This window comes from Cyanistes caeruleus, chromosome 9 (genome assembly GCF_971803275.1).
Source record: "Cyanistes caeruleus chromosome 9, bCyaCae1.hap1.1, whole genome shotgun sequence".
Classification (NCBI taxonomy): Eukaryota; Metazoa; Chordata; class Aves; order Passeriformes; family Paridae; genus Cyanistes; species Cyanistes caeruleus.
The window spans coordinates 21,627,190-21,654,681 of record NC_141709.1 but is presented as its reverse complement, the minus strand read 5'-3'; the positions used below and the strand labels follow the sequence as shown (position 1 = coordinate 21,654,681).

Here is a 27,492-nt window from a genome sequence, read left to right as displayed (position 1 = left end):
TTTGTAATGTATAAACTCCCTTAAACGTAACTGCCTCTCTTTAGGCTGAAAAGGCATGACTTTCATAATGTGTTACTATTTGGACTGTATAAAATTGATCTTTATTTATGTTTCACTAGAGCTTTGCTGTATGTATGAATTTAAAAATATGTAGTTTGCAAACATAGACATCACTTCTGCATGCTATCATGTTGTTTTAAAAAGATGGTTTCATCTTTCATTATTTTTTTTTTTTGGATGAAAAAGTCAGTATTTATTTTGCCCCTTGATCATAACATTTTTACAATCAAATCAAAAGAAAAATTCATCATACTCTATGTGTAAAGGTCGTCCTAAAATAACACTTCTAAACTACTGAATCCTGTGAGTACTTTGCAAAGGAGAAATGTTTTCCAACAGGTCTTGGGGATTCACTTTACAAAAGATATCCTTTCCCACTGCATAAAAATTGTAGTCTGAAATCAACATAAAACCATCATGAAGTGAAACTACTGTGGAAGCTAAAGTGGAAAGAAATATGACTTGAAAAATATCTCATTGGAGCACAACTTCTGACATAAAATGTGATTCTTAGTGTTACCCTTGAAAGATCCCAAAAAGAACTCAAGACTCCTTGAAAAAAAGGAGATTAATCACAAAATTTAATGCATCAGATCTTAAAATGATGATTAAAAATATGTGGGACTGTTTTTTTGTTATACCTGATAGAAGCAGTATCAAAATTGCCAGTGTTCCAGAAAACTAACAGCAAAATACAAGTTCTGTGATGACCTTTAGGAATTATTTCTGATCAACATTGAGGGTTAGTTTTCTTTTTTTCTAGGAAAGTAAAACCTACAGGTGAAGCTGTTTTGATGCACTTGGGTTAGACCTGTAGCTCTGCCCCTCTGATAACAGCAATGAGGTGTGCTTTGGCAGGGTCTGTAATGCACTTTCACCTGCCTGCTAGGAGGGAAAGAATGGGATATCTCAGAACTATCATGCCTGCAGATCCTTCAGGGGCATATCTGTGATTAAAGAAAGGGAAAAGTCATGTTAAACTAGGGGTGGGAGGAACGTAAAAAAAGAAAAATAAAAGAACAGTCCAAACAGGCATGAGAACTACATTTAACCTCTTTCATCCACAAACATAAAAATGTTCAAGAAGAACTCAAGAGTCATTTTTAATCTAAGAGATTAACTATGTGACAGTTAAGTATGTTTGGGATTAAACCATCAAAGGGCCTGCCTCTATTGTGTGTGTTTGCCTGTTAGCAGTGGGCCCTTGGCACAAGGATTGTACGTAGGTTGCAGCCACAGACAGACACTTGCACTGCATACACCCTTCTCTGCAATGTTCATTAGACAAAAATATTGTCAAAGGTAAGTGTTTACCACAGCTTTAGTCTACTTAAAACCATTTTAGCCTAAGGCTGATTTTGTGAAGAAGGCTTGGGGGAAGGGAAGAAGAGAGACACAGCATTTCATTTTTTCATGAAAACAAATGTCTTCAGCCAGTATCCTGATCTGAGGTAATTTTTTAACTGTAAATTTGCATATTAAGTGAAATTATATTTATTTTTATTTTGAGGCCAAATGTGTTTTTTCACTATAAGTGAAGCAGATAGGACAAAAGCTTGGACTTTAAGGGTTTCTTCCACAAGGACAGTAATAGATTATTTTGAGTAGAATTAGTTTTTATACATATAACCATGTATGCCTCAATGAATTTTCTCTGACCTGATCAGAAGTCCAAGGTTACTCTGTTAATTATGGATTTCCTTTATATAAATATTATTTAAAATATAAATATATTTTCAAGTTGTGTATCTTTTGTTTAAGGAATGGGAAGCTGAGTTTCGTCACATTACTTCCTTTTAACACAGCAAGGCTTTCTCTAATCTTAAAACCAATATAAATATTTCAGAATAAAATAAATTGTTGAATATATAATTAATATCACTTTAAGAAAATACAGTTGCCTTCTCATTTCTAACTCTACCTCTGCTTAATGTATAAAGATTAAATGCACATTACTATGAGAAGTCATAAGATCTAGATTTTAATCTAAAAATGGACTTTTTTCTATATATGTTAATAAATGATCTGTTATCTCAAATGATTTCTAAATATGTGCCATTTTGTGGTAGCATTTCATCAAATATATAAACATTTTGTCATAAATTTTTAATTCCACAAATTTTAATATATGGAAAATCATGTCAGATTAACTGAGAACATAAAAGACCCACTAACACACACGGAAGACAGCTGCAGCTAAAAGCTGAAGAAGACAAAAAAATAGTTCTCACTTTCTTCTCAATTAAAACTCTGCAATTATTCTTTGAGATTATAGATCTCTATTGGGATTCTGGTTATACAGAACTTTTTGGTTCATTTCACAGGAATAATATTCATCTTAATTAGCAAAAACAATTGATGGGCTTTTCTCTTCTTTACAAGAGGGAGTTCACTTGGTGTACTGACTACAAGTAGTAGATTATCCTGATAAATGAAAAGTCCTTGTCTTTCTGAACAGCAGCTGAATATGTTAGCTGTCTTCAGCCTTGTAGCTTCTTTGTTAGACATCACCTTGTTGAGACAGAATGACTTACTTGGTAAGTGGTTGACCCGATTTTTTGTCTGGCACCCTAACATTGCTGGGCATTATGCCAAGATGGATTCTGTAGCTATTTATGACTACATTCAAGGTTCCACTATGCAAATCACAACTATTAGCCAAAAAAAGCAGAGCAGATTTGTTTTTTAAATATTTCCATAACTCACAAGGTCAAAGCGTTTGTTTTCACAATTTTAAAATATAGTTTTGTAAGTAATGATCGGTAATGTTAAAGCGACTGTCACCTTTAACATTTTATTTAGACTGATTTAGACACTACATAAACATTTTTCCTCATGTGCTACAAAATACTTGTATTTTGCACGGGAAGAAGAGACATGAGTTGAAGTAAAAAAAAAGTGTCTCATTTTATCTGTGTGTGACCAGCTTAGCCACACCATACAGAACCAGAATTACAGTAAAGTAAAAGGAAGATGAACTGTGGCAAAACATATTTGGAGTGTGCAGCCTTCCTCCGAGGCTGCCCTGATGCAGCTGCCTGAGGGAATGGCACAGAGGGAATGCACATGGTGGCAAGGAGCTTTCCCTGCCCACGGTCTGGGCACACCCTCACTGCCTGCACCTCCTTGCTGAGCCTGAAACCAGGCCTGAATCCCACACAAGTCCCTGGGCAGGATGTATTCACAATCATTTTTGCCTGACATGTGCCAGACCTAAATTCATCCAGCATCTCTCTGGTGGATTCTACTTGCAGGCAGGTACAGGGCATAGTGGCCCCCTAGATCTGTTCTTGCATCATACACTGAAATGGTGGTGGTGGTGGTTTGCTGGACTTCAGCTTGGAGGTTTCTGTGGGGTTTGGTGCTCTCCCCCCATTCCCATGACATTCAACCCCCACCAAGACTGAAAAGTAAAAGTTCTGTAATTTCAGAAGGAGGTAGTGCTACAGAAGTTCTTTGGGATAGGTTTGCCATTTGCTCTGTGTGCTCTCCAGCGTCCATCCTGATTCGAATCCTTTGGTAGTCATTGCTATCATCCTGCAGAGTAGCTGTTGTTTTGTCTCAGTTCTACAAAGTAATAATGAAAACATATTTACAAAACTAGCAATTGCATACGTTATGTAGTAAGAAATGTGTCTACAGAAAATTGAAATGTGATTTAAACACATATAAAAATGATTACTCGTAAGCAGAAATTGAAAAGAGGTTATGTGCACAAGTTGTTACAAGATGGATTTTAAAAAGATGTATATCTCTACCATATCCTAAATTCCTGGCAAACCTAACAAAAATATTAATAAACCTTATACAGACATCAACAAACTTATCTATTAAAAATACTCAATTGCAAAATAATAATTCCATTCATCCAACACCTAAAGATTTTTTGACAATATAATGCAAGCAGGTAATAGATAAAAAATAATATAGAACATAGACACATAGGCATAATGATAATATAGACTATATGTAGTAGTCAATATACTAAATTCAGACATTTCTTCTTAAAGAAAAGGGAAGCAGATTTAAAACCAAGCAGAGTCTGTTTTCTAGTAGGGGTTTGGGCATACATTGGATTAAGTCCTCAGACAGAATCTGAGGTGGGAGCACATGTGCCTTCATCAGACAAGCATCCTTCACATAACACCAAGGGTAGATAAAGGCTGCTTAATTTATTGAATGTAATATAAAATAACTAATAAAGCTGAACTGCTGGTTCAAAGTATTTCTTTGACTAAAATAAAGGGTTTACATAAAAACCCTAAACCAGTTAATTGTTTTAACAGTTTGCCTTATCAGTCAACAGTTTTCTTTATAGTTGTAAAATAAAAAGCATTTTCTAAATATTCTGTTGAAGAACTCTGTGAGTTAGCAGTGGCTGAGAATAGTTTTCATTTGTGCAATGCTTTCTATTCATCACCTGAGTTCTGTGGGTTGTGGTGAAATAATGTTCTTCAGCAGAGGGGAAAGAATTATGGGAGAAATGTGAATGAGTGCAGAATAAGACCAATTAAGATAAAGTAATTGGTCAAAGTCTGATTTCTTTGTTATAGTTACCATCCACTCAGGAGCACGGCTCATTGATCTTAGCGGGGTTATTTCCCTTAAAAACTGCAGGACTAAGAGTGTAGGGCTTCCCTGAATCATCTGTAACAGTCTAACCCCATAATTCTAACAAGGTGCAAAAGAGGCTTCCAACGAAGTAGGGAAGATATTTCAAAGTGGGACAAAAAAAATATACATTGGATTGGGAATATGGAGATTTTCCATCGAATTCATAGGATTTGTACAAAGAAGTAGAATTTGACCCTTATTAATACAATACAAAGCCTTGGAATTTATTCATTGTTAAACTTCTGTGCTTTAGCCAATTCTTTTTTAAAGAGTCCCTTCTCCAATGAGTCACAGAGCTGTGTGTTAAGGTAAACATTAGCAACTCTGTCCACAGTCAAATCTAAATGATACTTAAAAAATGAAATCCAAGACATTAGCAATGAAAATATGTAGCATGTATTTGTTTCCTGGGAACCTACACGGAAATTGAATTCCACTGAGCTGCACTTACACAGAACAGAATTCAATTAAAAAAAAAAAAATCCACCTGAATTCCATGCTGTGAAAAGCCTTTGCAAATATATTTTAGGGACTTTGGGTGTGGAGCCTGGACACAGTTTTATTTTATTTTTTAATGGAATCAGTCTTAATGTCTAAGGTTATTCTTTACTTGCCTCAGCTGAACGGTTTCCACATATAAGCCAACGGAGGACAACTAGTTATTAAAGAAGTCAGCAGGTGTCCTGTGCTCTGAAACATATTAAAGAACTCAAGGGGATCATGGTAACTGTGAACTCCACAAAGAAATTAAATAATGAAGACAGCAGCTCTTCGACGAAGACAGGTTCTCATAAGTAAACAAGTCTTGTCACAAGGTGGAAAGTTCTACATGTTTTTACTATGAATAGAATAGAATAGAATAGAATAGAATAGAATAGCATAGAATAGAATAGCATAGAATAGAATAGAATAGAATAGAATAGAATAGAATAGAATAGAATAGAATAGAATAGAATAGAATAGAATAGAATAGAATATTTATTCTGGCATTTTCTGAAAATGGGAGGTCTGTAGATTTGAGACACTAAAACTTTCTGACTGGAATCTTATGCAATAGAGAGTGATCGGAATAGCAGGAACTGAATAGTGCAAATCTGCTCTTCTCTTCACACCTTCATTGCTCAACAAAAGAGCCATTGCAAAATGGCCTTGTTGTCATTCTCAAGTTTGTTGAAGTGTCTAACCCATGTCAATATTAATATGAAGCACTCCTGCAAAATACAAATAAAAAAGGGTCGATTGTAATTTTAGTTAGTATTTTTATATGTATGAAGCCTTCCAGACATAGAAACTTTTCAAACACAGTCCCCTTTTTGATTTAAATGTATTTTTGGATAAGATCACTTTAAACCTTATTAGAAAGGTTAAGAAGTAATATAAACACAGTTTTGAACTTCCCACTTATTCTGAGTTGTTGAGTAATTGCACCAGATAAATGCTTTTAGAGTGAGCTTTAATATAAGGAATCACAAAATTTATTGGGTGTTAATTTATTAAAAATTTTGTCATGCAATAATTGTTTGAAGAAAATTGACAATTAAGAAGCCTAACTGAGTTTCTTTTTGAAGAAAAATTAAACTTGATTTAATTCTCTTCGGAAAAATAAAAGTGAACTTCAATAGAAGTAAGTCTGGGCAACTCAGAGTTGATTGGAAAATAAATTATCCTAAGTGCATCCAGACTCACTGAGCATCTTTTAGAAACAGAGTGTTCATAATGAACCAAAGTCTTCTGACAGCTTAATATGACTTTAAAATAACTAATAGGAAAAAATATTGCAAAACCTTTGTTGACCAGGTGTTTTCCCTCTTTATCAATACAATATATTCCTATAATGGCCATCCCATGCTCTGTCATTAAAATGTGAGTTTTCCTTTCAGGTGCTTTGTCTCAGACATATGGCATTCTCATCTGCAGTTTTTACCTCCAGCCTTCCAAGTTAATCACACAGGGCTTCTTGAAGAACAATTTGCTGCAAATACAATTCCACAATCTGGGCCTCAGTGAGTTAGTATGAATTTATCAAAACAATTAAAAACTTCTCCAAAACTCCCCACTAATTTTAATACAAAATTACACTTTTCCCCATATTGGTGATTTCTAAGTTAATATTGTTGTTGGGAATAAGTATTTGTAGGGCTGTGAATATGGTCTTGGTTCAGCAGAAGTTTTCTGACCTTGACCTGTATGTTTGCAGAAGAGGGGATCCAGCTTATGTTAAGTTATGGGTGAAAGGATGAAGTTCTGATGTCCTGGTGCCATTCATTTTCACCAATAATTTATTCCATACCCCTACTCATTTTTTCAGGAAGGAACAAAACAATTCTCAAATACTAATTCTTCCCTAGAAGAATTACACAAGGTAAAGTTGAATTAATTACGGTGTTTGCCAATCCCTTGTTGTCAGCCCGATGCCTCATGTCTGGGTAATTGTGTTCTTAACAGAAAAATTTCCTAGAAAGTTCAGCGGAAACCACAAAATTTCTCCAGTTATATGCACTTCAGCCTCAATGCAGGATGAAAAATCTTTCTCCTCCCATTTTTTCATTCCAGTTGGCATTGCCAGATCCCCTAGAAAAACAATGCATAGCGATCCTTATCCTTCCTTAGATGAGCTATGTGCACACGTCTCCTGGGTCAGGAGCTCTAGCAGCGCTCCATCCCAGCAAGCCAGGGCGCAGTGCAAGGATCCCTGCCAGGGCACATGCGGGAGCTGCCAGGGGGCACTGCTGGAACCCCAACCTGAGCACTGGGCTTGCAGCTCCATCTGTGCAAGTGTCTAACGCTGCAATGCCACGTCTAACAGAGTGTAGGAGTGTGGGAGCTTACCCTTGGAGATCCCTTGAGTGAAGCACAGATGGCAATCTCTAAGTGCGTTGGAAGAGCGAGTGACCAAATAAATTGAATTCATTCGATCGCTTTCAAGACGTGTCATCCTCGTGTAGCGTTTTGATCCCGTGCTTGAGTAAATGTATGATTAAATTTTTATTAAAAGGTAATGCTCCTGTTTTAATGATGGTTAATTATATATAATTAAAATGAAAGGATTAATAATATTAAACATTTCATCAGAGGTAAAGATAAATATAAATACATATATTGTAGTATGACTTAATATATAACATTGAGCCTATATTATCTTCAGTGCATTATGTAAAATAGCAAATGAATAAAATAATACATGAAATAATATTATATTCCAGGTACTTTGTAAAATAAGTGTCTGGTTCATTACTTCTATGTTCATAAAATCCATTTGATTTTTGGGGTGCAATATGCAAAGAGTAGTTAAAGTAATTTTAAAAATTCTCATGAGAAGTCCCTATTAAATAGATGCATACACTTCCTTGCTGTGTCACCCTTCCCTGTGAAAAGTTAATTACAATGCTAAATGACCTACATTTTTGACCTCAGAGTCACAGATTACAATTTGGAAATAGCCCATTTCTAGCTAGCATTGAATCCATACATCTTTATAGGCCTAGCTTCTGATTTTCAGAATCTCTGAAACAGACCTTCAATAGTCACACACAGGGTATTCCTCCTGTATTGCTTATATCTGACAGATCTAATCTCATTTTAACTCTTTTTAGAAACTTCAGTGTTTAGTGTCAAAACAACACAACTTGATCTCCACCCATAGATACATCTTGTTTTAAACAATAATATTCTTTCCAGTTGTGATTTCTGCCATTAGGTACAGTGAATCTGTATCTCCAGATGTAAAATGCTGTGAATACACAGAAACTCTGTCCTGTAAAATGCTGTGCCTTAACATAGTATGTATGATAAGCTGAGAAATGTGTTAGCTTTTTAAATAATTCCTTTAAACTGCTTAGTTTTAAATCACAGAGATGTTTTGGATTCTGCAAGCTGTAAGGAACTAGTATTTTTCTAACAAGATCTTAAGGCCCTCAGAAGAATTTTAAGGATTTTTTTATGAACCTCAGTATGCATTTTTTAGCTAGATTTTGGCATTGTTTCATTGTAACTCCAGTACAACTCAATCAGTTTATTTTATAATTAAAAGCAAGGAAATAGTAACAAAAATACATAATATATAGTTCTCGTGTTTATAATAGAAACATCCATAAAGAAAGAAACATGTTCTAACTCTTCTCATTACCCCAAAGGGAATTGCATCTTTAATCACACAAAGCACAACGGCTTTCTAATTTTGTTTAAAGTGTTTCAGTACTTACAAAAACCAGATCAGGTTATTGTAAATCTAGAGCAAATTAGAATCATTGGCCTCTGCTCAGCTGTATTCAAGAATACTATGTAAATCATAAATTTAATGGCATACTGAGACACACATCTGTTTCTATTTTGTAGAAGTTAATAATCTAACTTCAGAGTATTTAAACATTACTTTCATTAACTGGAAAATTGTGAAAAATAGAGACTGCTGTAAGTCACGTGTTCAGCATTATGCTCAGGGAAATATAAAAACTGCAAGTCTGTACAGTAAAGCCTAAGTTCCTAAGAGATGTGCCATTGTCTGTTCTGTGACCTTGCAGCTCCTCTGTTTACCAGGGAAAACTTACACAAACAGAGCTGCATTGCTAAGTAGAATCTGCACCTGCACGTAGTAGATTCCAGTTTGTATTTTTAGCAAATGCCTTTCATAACAAGGAATAGATAGTGCCTGAATTCCCTAAACTTATATAGATAATGACCTAATGGCTTTTCTTATAGTTAGCATTCTAAATCCTGGTAGATAGTCTGCTGATCAATATACGTATTGCAACTGATTTTAAAGATATTTTTGACATTAGAACTGATAAAAATGCTGTGCTGCATAAATCAATTCCCTGTACATACTTATTTTTACAAAACTTGCTTTTTGGTCTAGTGTGTACTCTGTCATATAAGCTTCTTCATAATAAAGTTCTTACTGAAAAGTTTTAATTTATTAATATCTTACACTGTGTCACAAATGTAATTTGAAAAGAACCAATTGTGTGTGATTTGTTGGATAAACACATCAGTATTTTCAACATTTTTTTGTTGTAAAGACAGCAGTTTTTATGTATAAAAATTACATTACAAATATAATTTCTAACAGATTTTTTCCCTTCAAATAATCTCTTTATTAAAAGACACCCAATCTTTGGGAAGTCAGATGCCACTTATGTGCTAAAATTACCTGTGATAGTAGATGCTTTGCCTTAAAGCTTAGGGTGCATAAAGCTGAATGGGATTTATGTAAATAACTGTATGAATATGTATCCCACCTTTTACCAGTGCTAATTTCAATGAACTGTATTTGAGAGGGAATTATATTAATATATACAACTGATAGGAAATTTGCACATTAATTTTACAGTCAACAAAAATTCTGATGAAAGCAAATTAAACTGACATAGCCATATAGAGAAGCAACAGGAAGAGAAAACTAAAAAGCAAAACTGGGTACCTACATGGTGCAATGCAAATTTGGGGTTTATTCTTCAGTAATATTCAGTGCTTGCATATGCAGAAAATTCTGCCATTCCTGTGTAAATGCATATGGAGTTATCACTTTCCAAGCATGTCATAAAAGTTAAAGTGTCTTGTTTTAATGATACATTAAATGTAGTACTATGATTTACCAAATATAATACAAAAAGATGGTATTTTGGTGCTGAATAATCAAGAAACAGAAGCCACTGCTCACAGCGAGGAATAGCATCTTAATTAATTACTGAATACATTTTATTATTTACCATTAGCAGTAGTACTAAGCAGTCAATCGATGTTCCTCAAAACAGGAGCATGGTACTAATGTCATTCTTTGACTGCAGTGTTTTTAGGAAGGCGTAGCCATACCTTCAATCAGATTCAAGTCTATTTGTCAAAAACATTGAGGTCTGTCAAAAGTAAATGATCATTTAATTAAAGAAAAAAAAGGTGGAATATCTTTGATCCCTATACTTAGTGATATTAATTCGCCATGCTGCAGGTGTTTGTAATATATAACAAATCATTACCGAAGCAGAGGCTTTTATAGGCGGTTTCGGTGAAGGAAAATGACTGTTCTTTACAGCTGCCAGAGTTACACCTGGCAATGTAACACAAGCACAACAAAATGTGAACTAGAAGATGTAAGCCTGGAAACAAATCTGGGTCTCCCTCTCCATGCTTTGCTCATGTCAGCTGAGATGGATTGCAAAGCAAATCCTGTGCAAAGCTGATGGGGAGGGGAGGGAGACTGAACTTGCTGCTGTGTCTAGGCTCTCTGACCAATGATCCATGATGCATATCTGGTATCTGCTCCAGAGGGAGCCAATCACATAACTTTGACCATTTCAATGGCAATCAGTAACAAGAGGAAAAAATATAATCTTATAAAAAAATATAAGGTACCAAGTCCTTGTGTTAAACCACGTAACAAAATCAAAGCAAGCATAACCAATCAAGTAAGGTTAAAGCACTTCCAGACTGGCATAAGGGACTGATGGGAAGGTAACTGTATGTAAAGCATAGCTAACATTGCCTTGATTAAAGCTACCAATTGAAAATTCTAAATTAAAAATTAAACATTTGGTCTAACAGAATAACACATATTGAGACACGGGGAAAACAGCAAAAGGGAGCTGAGATACGCAAGTTTGGGAGCAAATATGGCTCTCATGCCGTGTCTTTTGGTAAGGGAAACTTGAAAGTTGCAATCATGAGGTGAGGAAGTCCCAGTGGGAGGTTCTTTTCTGTTCATGATTGATTGTGAGCACCCTGTCCTTTCCTGTTCATAACCTATTACCGTATCTCTCAACTTGATTATTATGACTATGGACCAGGTTTTCATGTAGGCAATGTATAGAATTTCTGCAACTTGACTCCTAGAGAGAAACATGGAAAGAATTTAAGCCATTAAGTTTAAAGACTACTCTGCTTAAATGCTCCCTACCTGGGGAAGATGTCTCGGTTCAACAGGCACTTCCATGTTTTTTATATCAAATTTTCCTGCAGCTGTAATACTCATCATGCCAAATACTGCTTCAGTCAAGATAAACTGGACTGAGGAGCTCTCCACCTATATTATTGCTAAGGTTCTGTGTAAAACAAAGCTGAGCAGTTAAGGGTGACAGTCAAACACTAAGAGCATCTGACACCCATGAATGCAGTTAGTCTGCCACTAAACCCAGCAGCAGTCATCTCTTTTCTTTTAAAGGTGTAGCTTTATTCTACAACTAGCAGTTGGAGACTTGTCCAGTGTTTGAAACAGGGTCAGTTCTCTCCTCTGCTTGAAGGGTTTCAAATACACATTTCTTGCCAGCTAAACAATTCTCTAATCCACAACCTGACTGGAGATGGAAATATTCTCCACTCCTCCTGTTGAAGTCTTGCACCAGGCAGAAAATGATTCGTGATTCACTGGGCTAGAAAGTGAGAACACCAGAGGGAACATGACTCTGTAGCTTAATGATTTGAGCAATCAGCCGAAACGGGGAAACCTCAGTTCTGGTTGGTGGTCCAAGAATTTGATGTATTTTATCCCATAACTTCTCAAGATTGTAAATTTAATCTTACCCCCTATGCAGACATCTAAATCTTTATGGGTTTGTAAAGCTGTGCATATCTCCTGAAATCTTGGTCTGTTCCACCAAGAATATGGATTTTAACAGTGCAGATTTAGTGAGGGTAAGAAGATAAAAGCCTTCATGGATTCACATTTGCAAATTAAATGGTTTACCTTTGAATTCTTTGTTTATCTGTTCTGCATTACCTTTCATTTTGTGTACAGAAGCAACGGAAGAGTGGCCAGAAACCTAAGTAATATGATACTTAAAAGCACTATGTAATAAATACAAGTTCTAGATTGGAGTCCAGTTGCAACTGGAATTTGATAAAGCAAATTATTGCCATTCTTTTATATTGAGCAGGAGGGTTGCAAGAGGTAAGAAGAGATGGTGAGAACATGCTGAGACCACCACACATGCCAGTCTGAGTCATGGGGTACTTCTCTCACTGCAAATTACAGAGATTGAGCAAAGTCATGGCAAATTGTATAATACAGTTGTGTAAGGGGGAGGACAAGAAGGAGCTCCTTGCCTGTCAGGCAAAATTACATTTATTTTAAATAGAAAAATCTATTTAATTTCTTAGTATTCTCTTGGGCTTCTCTCCTTAAAAAAACTAAAACAAAACATTTTTTTGCTGCCCAAATGCAGAATGTTTCCCTATACAGATATAGCAGTTGGAGAAAAGGGAGCTTAGAATGTGCAAACCTATTTGGAGAATTGGGATCTCATGACATATCTCTTTCCCTAAAAGCTCAGCACTACAGTTCCTTTCCTGGTATGATCATTTAAGCTTCAGTGCTGAGCTTTTCATATGAAAACAGGGAATTGTATTCATTTCTTTTTAAATGTGTCTTGCTATGTTACTCCTAACAGCTTAGTCTTGAAAACTCTTTGGCCTTTGTAAATGCCTGCAGCATTAATCTCTAAACTTTTCTTCACCAACATACACCCAAAATACCTGAATTAAAAAGGAATGTATTTCTTCAGTAACATTTTGCTCCACTGCTTCCCAAAATTTACCTCAGAGAGTGGAGAGGTAACTGAAAACTACTGCATAAAAACTGCAACTAAATTCACTGGCAGAGATCATATTGATCTCTTCTAATTTATTAATGTGAAACAAAAATTCTGTTTCAGAATACGAGTTAGTCTGGCATACACATGCTTTTGTTTCATAGCTGCATTTTCTCTGAAAAAGGTTGTTTCTAATATTACTTAATTAAACAAAATTAAATTAATTTCTATGAAACAAGAAAAACCAGCTTTGTTGAATAAAATGATCTTCATTTTCTTGAAGCTATTTAAATTAAAAACATGCGTCTCTACAGTTGGAAAAAAACCATCCATGGTTAAAATGTTTGAAGCCCATCAATCTCTTTAACCACACAGCTAATGTGTTCCTTCTGTTTTCTTTGAATGAAATCACCATGAGTGGTTAGATGTTGATTTAACATAAAGCAAGTGGAAATGGGTGTTTCCTTAGTCATGTGTAGAATTTATTTTTAAAAACAATTAGCAAGTGTTATGTGTAAGTCGATGATTTTGTCATTTCTTAAATAATGGTATAGATTATGAGTCATTAAAATTGATTACTGAAGTAAACTATGCAAAATGCAAATTCATATTACATTTATTTGTTAGGAACAGCTGCAGAATTCTTCTATTTTATTGATGGGTTTCATTTTTTTTCCCCAAGTGACACTAAAATCAATTACTTAGTTTAAAATACCGGTAATTGTCAAGATATATTTCCAAATTTTTAAGGCAATACATTGGATATTTCCTATTATGGGTCGTATCATTCACAGTTTATTTATATAAATTTGCCTGCAAAATTAATTGGAGATTTTCCTAAATAAAACAAGCAAATTTTTCTCTTTTCTGTTTTATGTTGAAATGGTAAAATTAGTTAATGGTTTGTTACTTTTCCATGGGAAAAAAAACCAAAATGAAGTCTTTACATTATAGCAATTAAAGTGTGTCTTTATATCAGTGCACCAATTTTAGCTGATGTTAATGCATACATATATTTACTACCTCTTCTGTCAGTCTTTGCCAACATTACATCTAATTACAGGTTCATTGATACGTTATTCACAGGAGTACAGACAGATAAGAGGAAATGTCAGTCCCTAGTATTTAAAGTTCAGTCATAAAACTCCAGTAATAAAAAAGTAGGCTGCATAAAATCTGTGTAAACCATTACTCATGGGGGAACTGATACTTAGGGCAATACAAAATATTATTTATCAAGGTATTGAAACATTTCAAATTAACCTTTTTAAGAGTAGGCAGATATAAAATGCAATTCTATGACCAAGGAAAAAGAAAAAAAGAAAAAGCTAGAGCAGCCTGTAAGATCATATTACAGACATCATAATTTGACCAATTTTTGCCACAAGTTAAATCACCTTTTGCGGATGCATCTCTTTCAAGCATACAGCTGGCAGTTCAATCTTTTCCAGTTGTTACTGTCTATACATATTCCCTGGTAATGCTAATTGATACACAATTGTTGTGATTATTTTAAAATATATTTAAAATAAATTTTTGTTTATGTGAAAAATATTTTAAAAAAAACTATGGATTTGCTTTTAGTTTTCAATCATCCAGCAGATTCATGAAAGTAACTGGAGAGAATGTATACAGAATATACACCTTAACATGAAAGGTTATAAATTTAACATTAGTTAAAGACTGGGGATAAAATATTGCAAATTATTTTGATAAAAAATATAACATTTTTTCTTGTGTTTTCAAGCTAGATATTTTGCACTGTTGCAACAAGGCAAGAATTTAAGGAAACTCTACTTGTCTGTACTTATTTGTGGAGGCTGTACAGAATAAGATTCATATTTTATAGGGATAAGCAAATAGTAGGAAGTCATAACGGTGGAAAGGAACTTGTTATAATTCATTCTTACATATTAATATTCAAATCTGGCAATAATTGTGTCTGAGTAAAAACTAAAGGGTCAGATTTAAGTATGCCATGGGTACATGTGTGTACAATTTTTCTTTTAAAGAAACATATGCTGATTCATATGAATTAAAATTAATCATTTGAACAATAGTATTATACTTGCCAAAATAATACACACCTCTGCCAGGTATTCTTATATCTTAATGCAGTTTTAATAAGGATTAATGGAAACATGTTTTTGAAACAAATGCTAAATGGTCTCTGCATTTTTAGCAATTGTTTAAAACTCAGTTTTACAGCTTGCCATTGTAAAAGAGTTGTAAAACTCCATCTCTGCATGTAGAAAGAAATATGATTCCAGAAGTTTTTGATGAAAAGAGGGAAAATGAACTTCAGTCCTACATTTAAATCCACATAGGTGAATTCACTTTGACTTCTGCAAATATTAGCACAAAGCCTAGTTCTGCAGTTCTTTTCAATCTTTCTGTGGGCAGAAAAAAATTAGACAACCCAACAGACTTTTTTTTTTTGTTGCAAACAGAATTTCTCTCTCTCATGTCCTCCTGAAGGAAAACCATCAACCCCAGATAATTCTTGTATTATCGACAGTTTTCTGGCTAAATGCTGTTCTCGGCAACTGAGCAAAAGTCTGTTAGCTCAGGACTATCACTGCTTATCTGAAATGGAAGGAAGGAAGGAAGGAAGGAAGGAAGGAAGGAAGGAAGGAAGGAAGGAAGGAAGGAAGGAAGGAAGGAAGGAAGGAAGGAAGGAAGGAAGGAAGGAAGGAAGGAAGGAAGGAAGGAAGGAAGGAAGGAAGGAAGGAAGGAAGGAAGGAAGGAAGGAAGGAAGGAAGGAAGGAAGGAAGGAAGGAAGGAAGGAAGGAAGGAAGGAAGGAAGGAAGGAAGGAAGGAAGGAAGGAAGGAAGGAAGGAAGGAAGGAAGGAAGGAAGGAAGGAAGGAAGGAAGGAAGGGAGGAAGGGAGGAAGGGAGGAAGGGAGGAAGGGAGGAAGGGAGGAAGGGAGGAAGGGAGGAAGGGAGGAAGGGAGGAAGGGAGGAAGGGAGGAAGGGAGGAAGGGAGGAAGGGAGGAAGGGAGGAAGGGAGGAAGGGAGGAAGGGAGGAAGGGAGGAAGGGAGGAAGGGAGGAAGGGAGGAAGGGAGGAAGGGAGGAAGGGAGGAAGGGAGGAAGGGAGGAAGGGAGGAAGGGAGGAAGGGAGGAAGGGAGGAAGGGAGGAAGGGAGGAAGGGAGGAAGGGAGGAAGGGAGGAAGGGAGGAAGGGAGGAAGGGAGGAAGGGAGGAAGGGAGGAAGGGAGGAAGGGAGGAAGGGAGGAAGGGAGGAAGGGAGGAAGGGAGGAAGGGAGGAAGGGAGGAAGGGAGGAAGGAAGGAAGGAAGGAAGGAAGGAAGGAAGGAAGGAAGGAAGGAAGGAAGGAAGGAAGGAAGGAAGGAAGGAAGGAAGGAAGGAAGGAAGGAAGGAAGGAAGGAAGGAAGGAAGGAAAAAAGGAAAACTTTGGTAAAGTCATAGCAAGTCAATCCTTTCAATGAAAATCAGCTTCTAATTAAATACATTAAAATGACTGTATAATTTAATTCCATTAGAAATGCATAAGGGGTTATTTAGGGTTTATACAGGTGTTTATAAGGATAGCAAGAAAGGGCAATTGGCTATATTAAGAATACACCAAGAACTTAATAGAGACTGCTCTTTTGCTATATGTTATTCTCACAGAAACCCCTACTTTTAACTGTATATAGTAGGTACAAAACTGTTACATAGACAGATGATCTCTCCTTCCATTCTGTTTGAGGCATTTTGCAGATTTAACCCAGTTGAAATCAGCCTCAGGAAGGTGAGCTGCTCACTATGGCAGAACACCTCCTTTGGTCCTAAAAGCTTGAGACTGTTCTTCTACTCCCAGTCCACTGGACAGACACTCTGAACTGAGGAAGGTCAGCATGGCTATGGCATGTCCATATTTCAGAGACTTCTAGATATTCACCCCCAAGATTGTCGAAAGTTTAATGTAGTTTTGAAGAGCCCTGGATCAGTTCTATGGTTCTCACTACTCCATATTGCAAGGTCTTCAAGATCCAGTCTCTTTTTAACGTCATGTTTTTCTCAATACATGCTACGATTTCTATACACTAATTGCGCAGGTATGCAAAGACATCAAAATGATTAAGTAAAAAAATAAATCATTACCATTAACAATGGTAATGATTCTGATTCTCTGGTGTGGCGTGGCTGTTGTGCTCTGGATTGTCAAAGCGCGTTGGACCTAAAGCAGTTGATCAAGCCCCAAGTGGTCCTGCCTAGTACACGCGATTTCGTGAGTCGAGGCAGTTGAGAGGATTTCATTTCAGTGCTGCTGCGAGGGAGGGGATGGCTAAAACCCCCAAACAAAGGGAGGGGGCAGAGGGGGCAGTTATCAGGTCAAGTCTGAGCTGCTTTGACCGCGGCTGTCGCTCCCCGGGCGGGCGCGGAGCTTGGGACGCGCGCACGGCCCTCGCTCCCCGCCGGCACCGGCCCTCGCTAATGCCCAGCTGCTTCTCCCTGACCTTGAGAGCCGGGAATTGCCCGTCTTGCACATCCTGAAAGGTCAGAGCGGATTCTCCGTGTGTTGCGTCCCTACAGAGGAGAAACCCAAACCCTACAATCCCAGACCTGGTTTCCGAGAGCAGATTTTTGGGAGAATGCAACAACGCTACTAGACTGCGTTTTGCATCCGAGCACAGCAGTGAGTCAACCGAGTATCCTTTAAATCGTTTCCAAGCGCCGTTTACCCTGCCCTGACATGTTTTCCCTAACGCATCTCTGTGCCTCGGCGCGCCGTCCCTGCCGGGCAGAAGCCGGGCCATGTCAGTGCGAGGGAGCGAAGGGAAGGAGCAGCGGAGCCGTGCAGGCGCTGGGGTGCCGGGGCCCCCCGTCCTCCCGCCCCGCCTGCCCCCTCTCGCCGCTCGCCCAGCCGGTGAACGATTTTTGGGCGATGCCGGGGAAGGGGAGGCGGGGGACAGGCGCTGCGGCGCGGCGAGCCCAGCCGGCCGGGCAGCGCCTCCCGGGCCCCGCGCCAGGCGGGGTGAGCGGCATCGCCGCGCGCTCGGGAACGGGCACGAAGGTGCGGCGGGGACGCCTCCGGCCGGCCGGCCTGCGCGCCTGCAGCCGCCGGGAAGGCGGAGGGAGGGGGCGGCGGCAGGGCCCAGGCCCCGGGCCCGGCCAGCGCCGGGGCCCGAGGCGCCGGGCAGGGGCGCCCAGCGGCTCCGCGGCGGCGGGAGAGCGGCCCCGCGGCGGTGCGCGCCCCTCGGCATCCGCGGCAGCGGCGCGGGCAGCGCTCAGCCGCTCTGCGCGGCCTCTGGTGCCCAGCGGCCGCTATTAGCCTTCAGCCCCCCCCAGCAAATGAATGAAGGGCGGGGGGGGGAACTGAAAAAAAGACAGGAAGGGAGAGATTTTTGTCCTTCGCCGATGCCGCTCTACGTGATAATATGTTTATATGATTAGCTGAGCCCAGGGGTGGGAGCGCAGGGAGAAGGGGTGGAGATTGGAAGGGGAGGAGGCTGGAGGTGACTCCAGTTCAGAGCCGGCGGAGAGTCCGTGTCAGGACTTGGCGCTCCCCAGCCGCAGACGGAGCGGTGCTCGAGCACGGAGAGGCTGCCATACATTCATTGGGATTTTTTTTTTTTTTTTTTTTGGTGTGTATGTATTGCGTTTTTCCCATTACCGCGCGCGTTTCTCGCTCAGCGCCCGGCGCCCGATCTCCAGTCGTTGGCGGGGCAGCAGCACAGGGAGGAAGAGGAGAAAATCCGAGGAAGGGCCGGCCCCGCACTCCGCCAGAGGCCAGAATGTCATCCCGGGAGATGTGAATCCGGTCGGTGCGAGCGACAGAGACACGGAGGAGGGGGTCCATTGTAACATTCGAGTTGTTCCCCGCTGCCCCAGCTGCTGGCATCGTCTCCTGATCGCCTCACAGAAGGGACTCCCGAGGCTGGGCACACACACTGCACTGCGCCCGTCCTCCTCTCCATTTCGGCTTTTTTTTTTTTTTTTTTTTTTTTTTTAATTGAATTTATTTCTCGCGTGCGTGCGTGCGGGAGCCTGGCTGCATCGCGCGTTTGCTGCGGAGCGGAGTGTGGGGAAGTGCAGGAAAATGTTGACTTAGACCCAGAAGACCCTCCCGGCCGGCTGCGTGGAGAAGAAGCCGCCCCTGCTGTGCGCTGCCCCAGCCCTCCGAGCCGCAGCGCCGGCTGCCGCCCGCTGCCGCCCCAGCCCACCGCCCGCCCGCCCGCTGCCGCGCCGCCGCCGGGGCCCCGGGACTAACTCCGCCGCGATCTCCCGCAGCCCCGCGCTCGCCGGGCTGACCCGGACCGCGGGTCCCGCCGGGGACACAGACCCCGGCCCGCCTTCGGCTCCCAGACGTAGGTAAGCGGAGCCGCCGCAGCCTCGCCGCGCGTTCCCTGACTTCTGGACGTTCCCCTGCCGAGCCGCCGGCAGGGATGCACTTACTTTAGGGTCCGCCTCGGCTGCCGCTGCCGCGGGGCCGCGGCCGGCGGAGCGATGCGCCCCTCGCTGAGCCCGCGGCTCTGGGCGCGGCGGCGCCGCCGCTCCGCACGGCCGCGCTCCCCCCGCGCGGAACGGCCGCGCTCCGCCGCCGCCCCCCCGCGCCCTGCGGAGGGACCTGCGGCAGCCGCGGCGGCAAAACGCTCCTGCCGCCGGAGCGGTCCGAGCCCCGCCGCCGCCGCTGCCGCCCCGCCGCGGGGCTGCGGGCCGGGGTCCGCCCGCCCAGCAGGCCCGGTGCTCCGCGCAGCGCGCAAACTTCCAGCCGTTCGCTAAATAATTACCTGTTGCGGGTTCATTTGTGGAACTCTGCCGAGCGCCCGGCTCCCAGCCCGTGCGAGGTGGGGGGTGGCTGTGGGAAGAAGAATAAATTACCCTTTGTCGGCTGTGGGGCGAGAGCAACTTTTTCCTTTCTTTTCTTTTCTTTTTTTTTTTTTTTTTTTTTTTTTTCATTTTATTTCTATTTATTTTCACATGTAGAAATCTGGGGCCATCTGGAGACAGAAAACAGTGTGTCATGAGGCACCGTTGCTGTGTCTGGCTCTAAAAATAACATCTTGTTGTTAGTCTGCGCCGGCCCTGCTGGGATTTGAGCGCGGTTTGTCAGAAAGTAAAGAGCTCTGCTGGTGCTCAGGTGTGTTTTCTTTGCCCAGAAATGCCCCTGTGCGCGACGGAAGGAATCCTGCGGAACAAATGTTCTGCTGTTTGCTTTCCTCAGACGCCCCGGCTCCCTCCTTTTGTTGCTTGCCACGAAAAGAGGTGCCATTTCGCATCATTCTGCAGAAATTGTTTGAATTAATGCAAGTGTGAATTCTTACCGTTTGAAGGAGGGTATTAGCATATCAAAGGTTTCTTTGCTCCGGCTCAATTGAGAAAACTTCAGCTTGTCTTCCATTTGCTTCCAAGAAGAGGCCCAAAGGGCAGTGGGAATTGTAAAGGGGTAAAATGGGGAGGTGGATTTGGGTTATGTTTCTGAACTTTAGCTGTTTTGCAATTATGCGAGTGAAAACCAAGGTCCCTCCGCTGCAGAGCCCTTGCGAGCGCTCGGACAATTACACTCTATTGATTAATGGTTTGTTCCGAGCAAAAAAAGTGACCTTTTATGACAGGCACTGTGGCGTGGTCTGTGATTCCTCCTCTCCGGGAGGGGGTTTAGAAAGCCCTTTCTCCCGCGCTCTGAGTATGGCCTACACGCTACTGCGTGGAGGGATGAATGGGGAAGACCTTCTAATTAGTTCAGAAAACAAATGAAATCTTGTAATAAAAGACCTCTCGGTTCCAGGCCTTTGAAACAAATATGCTTCCTTCCTTAATGGGTGGGTAGGCTGGAATAATAGATATTTTTATGGAGAGTTTTAAAAGAAGTTTTGATCACCACCGGCCATATGCTTCCATTTCCTTTTCATTTTAGAAAAAAGTGAAAATGAGTAATTCTTATAATCTCATTTAATCAGTGATATTGTGTTTACTAAGATAACCTAATTTGTGGTTAGTATTACCCTATAATAAATAATTTGAAACCTGCTATGGCAGGAGTGCTGTTTTGGTGGCTGTGTAGAACATTTATCTCATTGCAAGTTGTTTTATGAGACTACATGTTCATAGTTTTTTATTCTTTTATTACTATTTTCTTGAGTTTGAATGGGGATGTGGCCTGGCCTACCCTTTTATTACCTTTGCAAATCAATATTTGTAATCCAGCAACCCAAAAGCCAAGCAAAATCCAGTTATCCATCAATAAGTTGGGACCTTTTCCAGGGACCAGATGTTTCTTGGGAACTGTATTCTGGTTTATACCTCTGGCAAAAAAAAAAAAAACCAAAAAAACTTCCTAAATTTTCCTTGCCTATTGCTGCTTTCCAAACCTTTTACTTGAATGATACAGATACTAAAACGTGTATTTTGTGTTTTTAAAAAGTTGCTTTAAGTCATTGATATGTAGCATTTGGTCTGTTGTTGATGGGATTTGTTTGTTTTATATATATATATATTTTTTTTTCCTTCTGGCTCACCATTTGGGGGGTGTTTCTTTTACTGCCATGAAAGTGATGTGCCTTTAGAGTAGGATATTCAATTTCAGGCTTCAATTTCCTTTCATGTAACGAAGGAACTGAGTATATATGGTGTGTCTTGATAAAAAACACTGCAGCTGATCGAGTAATTTATATAGAATTGTTATTCCTAGATGGACACGGCTATTTGGGCATTTTGTAAATAGATGTATTTAGTGGTCCTAAAATTACATAATTACTTTCGGGTAATTTCCAGCAGTTTATTTACCTAATGTCTTCAGCTGTCTGAAGCAGTACCTTTTGGTGGTGTAAAAGGAACATATTGATGTAATTGCCATTATCACACTTAAGTTGCTGTTAACTAGTCTGCTTTGAATGCAGAGGGCTATAAAGAAAGCACATTATCCTTTCAGCTATTAGGGATAATCTAAAAATTGTCTTGGAAATGTTGCATTCTGGTTTATGTGAAGGCAACCCCAAATTCGGCAGATCTCTAAAAGTAAAAAAAAAAAGTAGTAAAAAGAAGATTTTCAACATTCATATGACAAAATTGGACCACTTAGAGAAAAATTAATGTGCTGCAGCAGCACTTCAGCTGCCATTTTCAATCACTGTGGGTTACTATGTGTTGGCAACAGTAAAAAAGCATAGACGTTCAGATAGCTCAGGGAGCTGGTAGTTGGGGGAATCAGGATGTTGAATCATGTGGGGTAGAACAAACCAATTACTTCAGGTTTTGACTTGAGCATTTCCAGTAAACATTTTTTTTCTGGCATTTGGCTCCCCTGCTCATTAATAGACCAACATCAAAGCAGGCAACCAAACTTCCAAATGTTATAAAAACTAATGTAAAGATACAGATCTCACATGTAGTCTTGCAAGTCTTAATTTAAAACAAGCAGTTGGAGTTTTTATTGCTGCAATTTTCACAATCAGCAGAGACATTAACACCAGGCTTCTGGGTGTTTCCCGTCTTAAAATGAGCAAGAGGAAAGCTTTAAAAAAACCAAAGTGTGCTTAGTTAGTTCTTATTTGATCACTTCAGAAGCTTTCTCAATGTTTTATTTATCTCTTACCACTTTTAATGCGTAAAGTCAGGAAAGGGGGTTGCTCAGGAATCCTAGTCTCTAGTAAGGAAGCACCTTATTAAAATTTAAATAAGCAAGGTATTATAGTCTTAGGACTTGTAGTCTTTATGGTTAATAGTACGTAATAATATGGTTGGTTTTGTTCTGGAAATGTGATAGGTAGACGTGACATTTTGATGAATAGATATTTTTCAAATGAGAATAGTTACGATGAAGAAAATTAGCTACAGTTTTGAATTACAGCTTTTTTAAAAGTCAATAATTTTCACTTACGGGTTTTGGTGAGAGAAGTTACCAGTTAGGCAAAATATTTATCAAAGTTTTATTTGAAATACATTTCTAGATAGCGTGTCGTAAATTCATGTAAATCACGACAACCATACAGTAGAAAGAATTGTTTGACATCTAGGCAGCACAGAAACACAATCATAAGTTTTTACTGAAATACGGACTAAAAGTTTATGTCCTTGCACATTGGATGTCCACCTCAGATGCTGCCATACCTGTAAGAAAATAATGTTACCTTGTAGTATGGCTCCTGCTGGGGATTGCTCCATGCCTGACACTAATGACAAATAACCTACCAGTAGCACTTTATATCAAAAAACACTCTATGATTCCTCTTTATTTTCATTAAGGAATGAATATCTGTGGATGACTGATTATATAGGAGCTGGAAGTGACAAATAGTGATTTTTACCTGGTCAGCTGTGAGTGAAGAAGTTAAACTCCGTTTGGTGTGCAGTGGAATTCGTATCCATGCGCAGCTGGACAAGCAGTCAGTTATGAACCAAGATAGTTCAGAGCACAGCCTGGTGAAATTTGTAGTCAGTCACGTTACTTGAGATGTCATGGTAAACAGACTCATTCAAAGCATTTTTTAGGATTGATGCTTGTGATGTACAAAAGTGTTTTGAAATTGCAAGAAATTCACCTCCTTAAGTATTTATGTGCCGCTTTTAAACTTAAAAGTTGTCTATTATTTTTAAAAACACGCTTAGTTTGAAACAGGTAAAAAATTTAAACCATCATGGTTGTAAAACTGGAAAAACAACAACCTATTTTAAGTCCATTCTCAATACTCTTAACAATCATGTTTAATATTTATATAGTTTTCAAATATAGTTGCATTTTGTTTCCAACAGTTTTTAAAATAAAAGTAGCAGGTGGTTCTGGAATATTGGTAACTTGTGATTTAATTTGAATATATACCTGGTGTAGAAAATACTTCTAGTCTTTATCTAGCAAATGTGATTCCTTTTAACTTTTTTCATTTAAAAGGCAAAAGATGACAGGTTTAAAGCCCTCTTCAATAGATAATTTTCTAGGAGTTCATGTTTCTTTCAGCCTGTAATATACGAGATGTGTTCCTACAGCATGGACTGGGAAGATTGTGCCGCTTAATATCAGCAATTTAGTTATAGAAATACACTTGCTTAGCGAGTGCTACAATCTGACAGCATTCTCTAGATGCAAACTGATAGTTAGCTAGAAATTGATTCCAAAAGGAGGAAGGGAAAAAGTCTTCAAATTCAGAATCATAGCATCTCCAGGTTATGGATTGTTACATTAAATGGAGCATTTTATGGGTTTTAAAAGAATATGTGATATGCATATGTCATGAATTCTTTCTTTCTGATTTTCATGAGCTACTCTAATGATTCAGCCAACTCTAGCTTGTCATTTACCCAAATCATTTAGAAACGTGGGATAATAAAAAGCATTGCAGCCTGACTGAAGCAACCACAATGCTCAACACCTGCAGGTAGAGTGCAGTCTCTAGCAAAATGCTGTTACTCTGGCACAAAGCAAGCTTAAATACAGTTTGCTTAACTACAAAAAAATTCCTTTTTTATGAGTATGATACTCCATGTTTGGGGAATGTTTTGTGTGTTGTCTGCTCAGTAAAATCCCAACACACTTGTATATGTTCGTTCAATTATCAGAGCAGCTAAGAGGAGGAAAAAAATCAATTTACCCTGAAAAGCACCAGAAATAAGATTACCTTGGCTAGTAGGAACTTGCCAGCACTGTCTAAATTGCTTAGTATTATCAAATGTTGCCATTTTTCATGTTCAGTAAGAAGGATATTGACTATTCTACATTTCCAGGTCTGCTATTTGTCTATTTCTTTATAAGGTATAAGCATGTCTTATTTTTATTCCTACAATAGCAGTTACGGACAAATCGGAGGGTCTAACAATAACTTTATAGAATAGATGGAATAATACCATTCACTGGAGAAATAGTATTTACTTGAGATAAGTGATAACAACTAGTTTTTTCACTTGTTGTTCTCGTAACAGACAAATGTAAATACCTTAGCAGACATTTCAGAGTGAAAGGCAAGAGATAAAATGTAATTACTTTTCAGGGTGGCTCTGACGATGCCCATGTTCTTGTCTGTAATACAAAAAAAATCTTTGCTCATCACCTCAGAATATGAAGGCCATTGTTACTTCTCAATATAAAAATATTTTCTGATTTTTAATGTTGACCTCAGTATTCATCTTTAGCTCTTCTGTGTAAGCTGGAATCCTTATAGCCATGAATTCCAGTTGCTTTTATCCAACAGAGCATTTAATAGAGCACCTAATGGACTCTGCTCCTGTGTTTTTCTTGAATGCATAGCATCTTGCTTCATTCAGACACCAAAACTAACTTTGCTACAAGGACAGGCAACACGACAAGTTAGAATCAATGGACCATTTGTAGGTCACAAAGTCAGTTTACTGGAATTTCAGAGGAAACTGGTTGAAAAGAGAGGACAAATGTCACTTTGAATAGAGATGTTTAAATCAGACTTCTGCCTTAGGGTAAAATTTAGGTCTGTTGTAGCCTAGATGTAATGTCTCCCTCTACAGAGCGCAGCATTAATCATGGCTTGACAAGTGATCATGGGCTGAGAAAAATAGGGCCTGTCTTGGTTGTGTGGTTATTTTTTTTTCTAATCTTAATCTCTTAGGAGCACATTATAAACACTAACATTTACACAAAAATATTTAAGTATCATTGTGTTTGTGTTTCAGTAGTGAGAGTAGCTAGCTTCAGAGAAAATCTAGTTAGAGCTAATAAGAAGCTACTTGTGTTTCTTACGTAGATGCAGTAATTAGGAATATTTTGCTTTTAATCTAATGAAGGGTTTTTTTGTCAAAAGAGATTCATTTTATACCATTTTGTCATACAAATACCGTATAATCTCGGTCTTGTTCTTTGGTATATTAAATAACTCTGAAATCTTTTTTCTTTACCATTGTTTTACAATGTGTTTATCACCCAAGAAAGTTACTTCCCTTTGCAAAACAGGCAATATAGGGAAAAGGGGGAGCAGTTTTTCCAAAATGTAACACAGATGAGTGGGTTTTTTTCACTATGTTTACATGTTAATGATGTATTACTTGATTGCAATGGGCTACAAAAGCTGGAATGGAATAACATGAATGAAGAGCGCTATTTAAGATCCCGAATTCTGATACCACGCAAATTGTGTTTAATACTTAAATAAGGGATGTCTTGATTCATAAATAGGTGTGGGAGTGTTCATACCTTTTATGGTAAAGAAGGGAATTTTCCCATTTCTTGGGCTTCTTTGGTGCTTCTTGTGGTGGGGACAGTGTGGAGCAGCCGGGCACTGGGTGTGCGCCTCTGCTAGAGAGGTGCAGCCCTTCCATGGACGCTTACATTTGTGTCTACAACTGTTGGAAAACCAGATAATATCAGCAAAGCAGCAGCAAAACAATTTATCACTGCAGAATTATGCTTTGAAAATTAGAGTATTTCTGTTTATCCAGTTGCCTGTGGATGTGATAAAATCCCCAGTCTCTCGTTTAGGTTGGGCTGCTGCTTTCCTTTGTGCCCTCTGTTGGTATTTTCCCATCAGTCGACACCTCACGCCGATTGCTGCTCTGAATCCAGATGACAGAATAATAACGCCGATTACTGTTAAAAGTTGTTTCTGGCAGCTGGGGAGGGGATGACCGACCTTGTTCCTGACTATCAGACTTGCTCTGCTGTTGATGGGCTCGGGTGTGCGGAGAGAGAGAGCCTTACTGTGAAATCACTGCTGCAGAGGTGGAGAGCGATCACATGCCAGAAGGAGACTTTAATTCACTTTTCTATATATTCTCTTCCAGTATCATATTAGTAATTTTTTACAGCGTTGCAGTCTGCGCCGGGGTGAGCAGTGTTCAGAAACAATTCCCTCGCAGTAGGCAGCGCTGCTTCTAAATAAAGTGACATTTTAAGGAAATATTTCTGTGAACAAGTTCTGCTGTTGACTCTGAATTTCTCTGGTAAATTCCCGATGTCTGTGTTGATGGTAGGCAGAATTCTTTTCATCTGATCCAGGCATCCTTTCATTAGTCTATTACACTATTTTTTAGACTTTTTCATTGTGAAGTGACCAATTTGGAAAAACCTGCTTTCCCAGAATGAAAAATGATTCCATCTTCATTTTGAACAAAATGAGCGTTCTACAGAAGACCGATTCATAACTATTTTGTTGGAAGTGTCTCCTGCAGCTTTTATTTACTTCGGTCTAATAAGAATTTCTTAAAGGAAGACTGTCAATTGGTGAGGCTGATTCTTGTGTAAATCAGTATAAAGTGCTTCAGCAATGGTGCATTCCTGGCTGAGCTTCTGTGCCAGGAAAACGGGTTGAGGCTGGGAGTTGTTTTGAAGAGAGAGGGGAGGTGCAGGCTGACATAATTTGAAATTGAGAAGAAATCCTTTTGCCCTTCAGGCAGTA

The 27,492-nt window shown here is 39.3% G+C and overlaps 1 protein-coding gene across 48 annotated transcripts in view; it reads left to right on the top strand.

Moving 5' to 3' along the window:
* Positions 1-27,492, top strand: part of ADGRL2 (adhesion G protein-coupled receptor L2) — a 389,866-nt gene that overhangs the window by 213,566 nt on the left and 148,808 nt on the right. For 31 of the 48 annotated variants that reach the window (XM_086901652.1, XM_086901636.1, XM_086901646.1 and 28 more), the window contains exon 1: positions 18,677-19,510. The exons of 16 other annotated variants lie outside the window; for them this stretch is intronic. The gene's annotated coding sequence lies outside the window, so the exon portion shown is untranslated. Of the gene's footprint in view, positions 1-18,417; positions 19,511-27,492 lie in introns of those variants that run through there. One more of the 48 variants, XM_086901660.1, reaches the window with a different exon arrangement.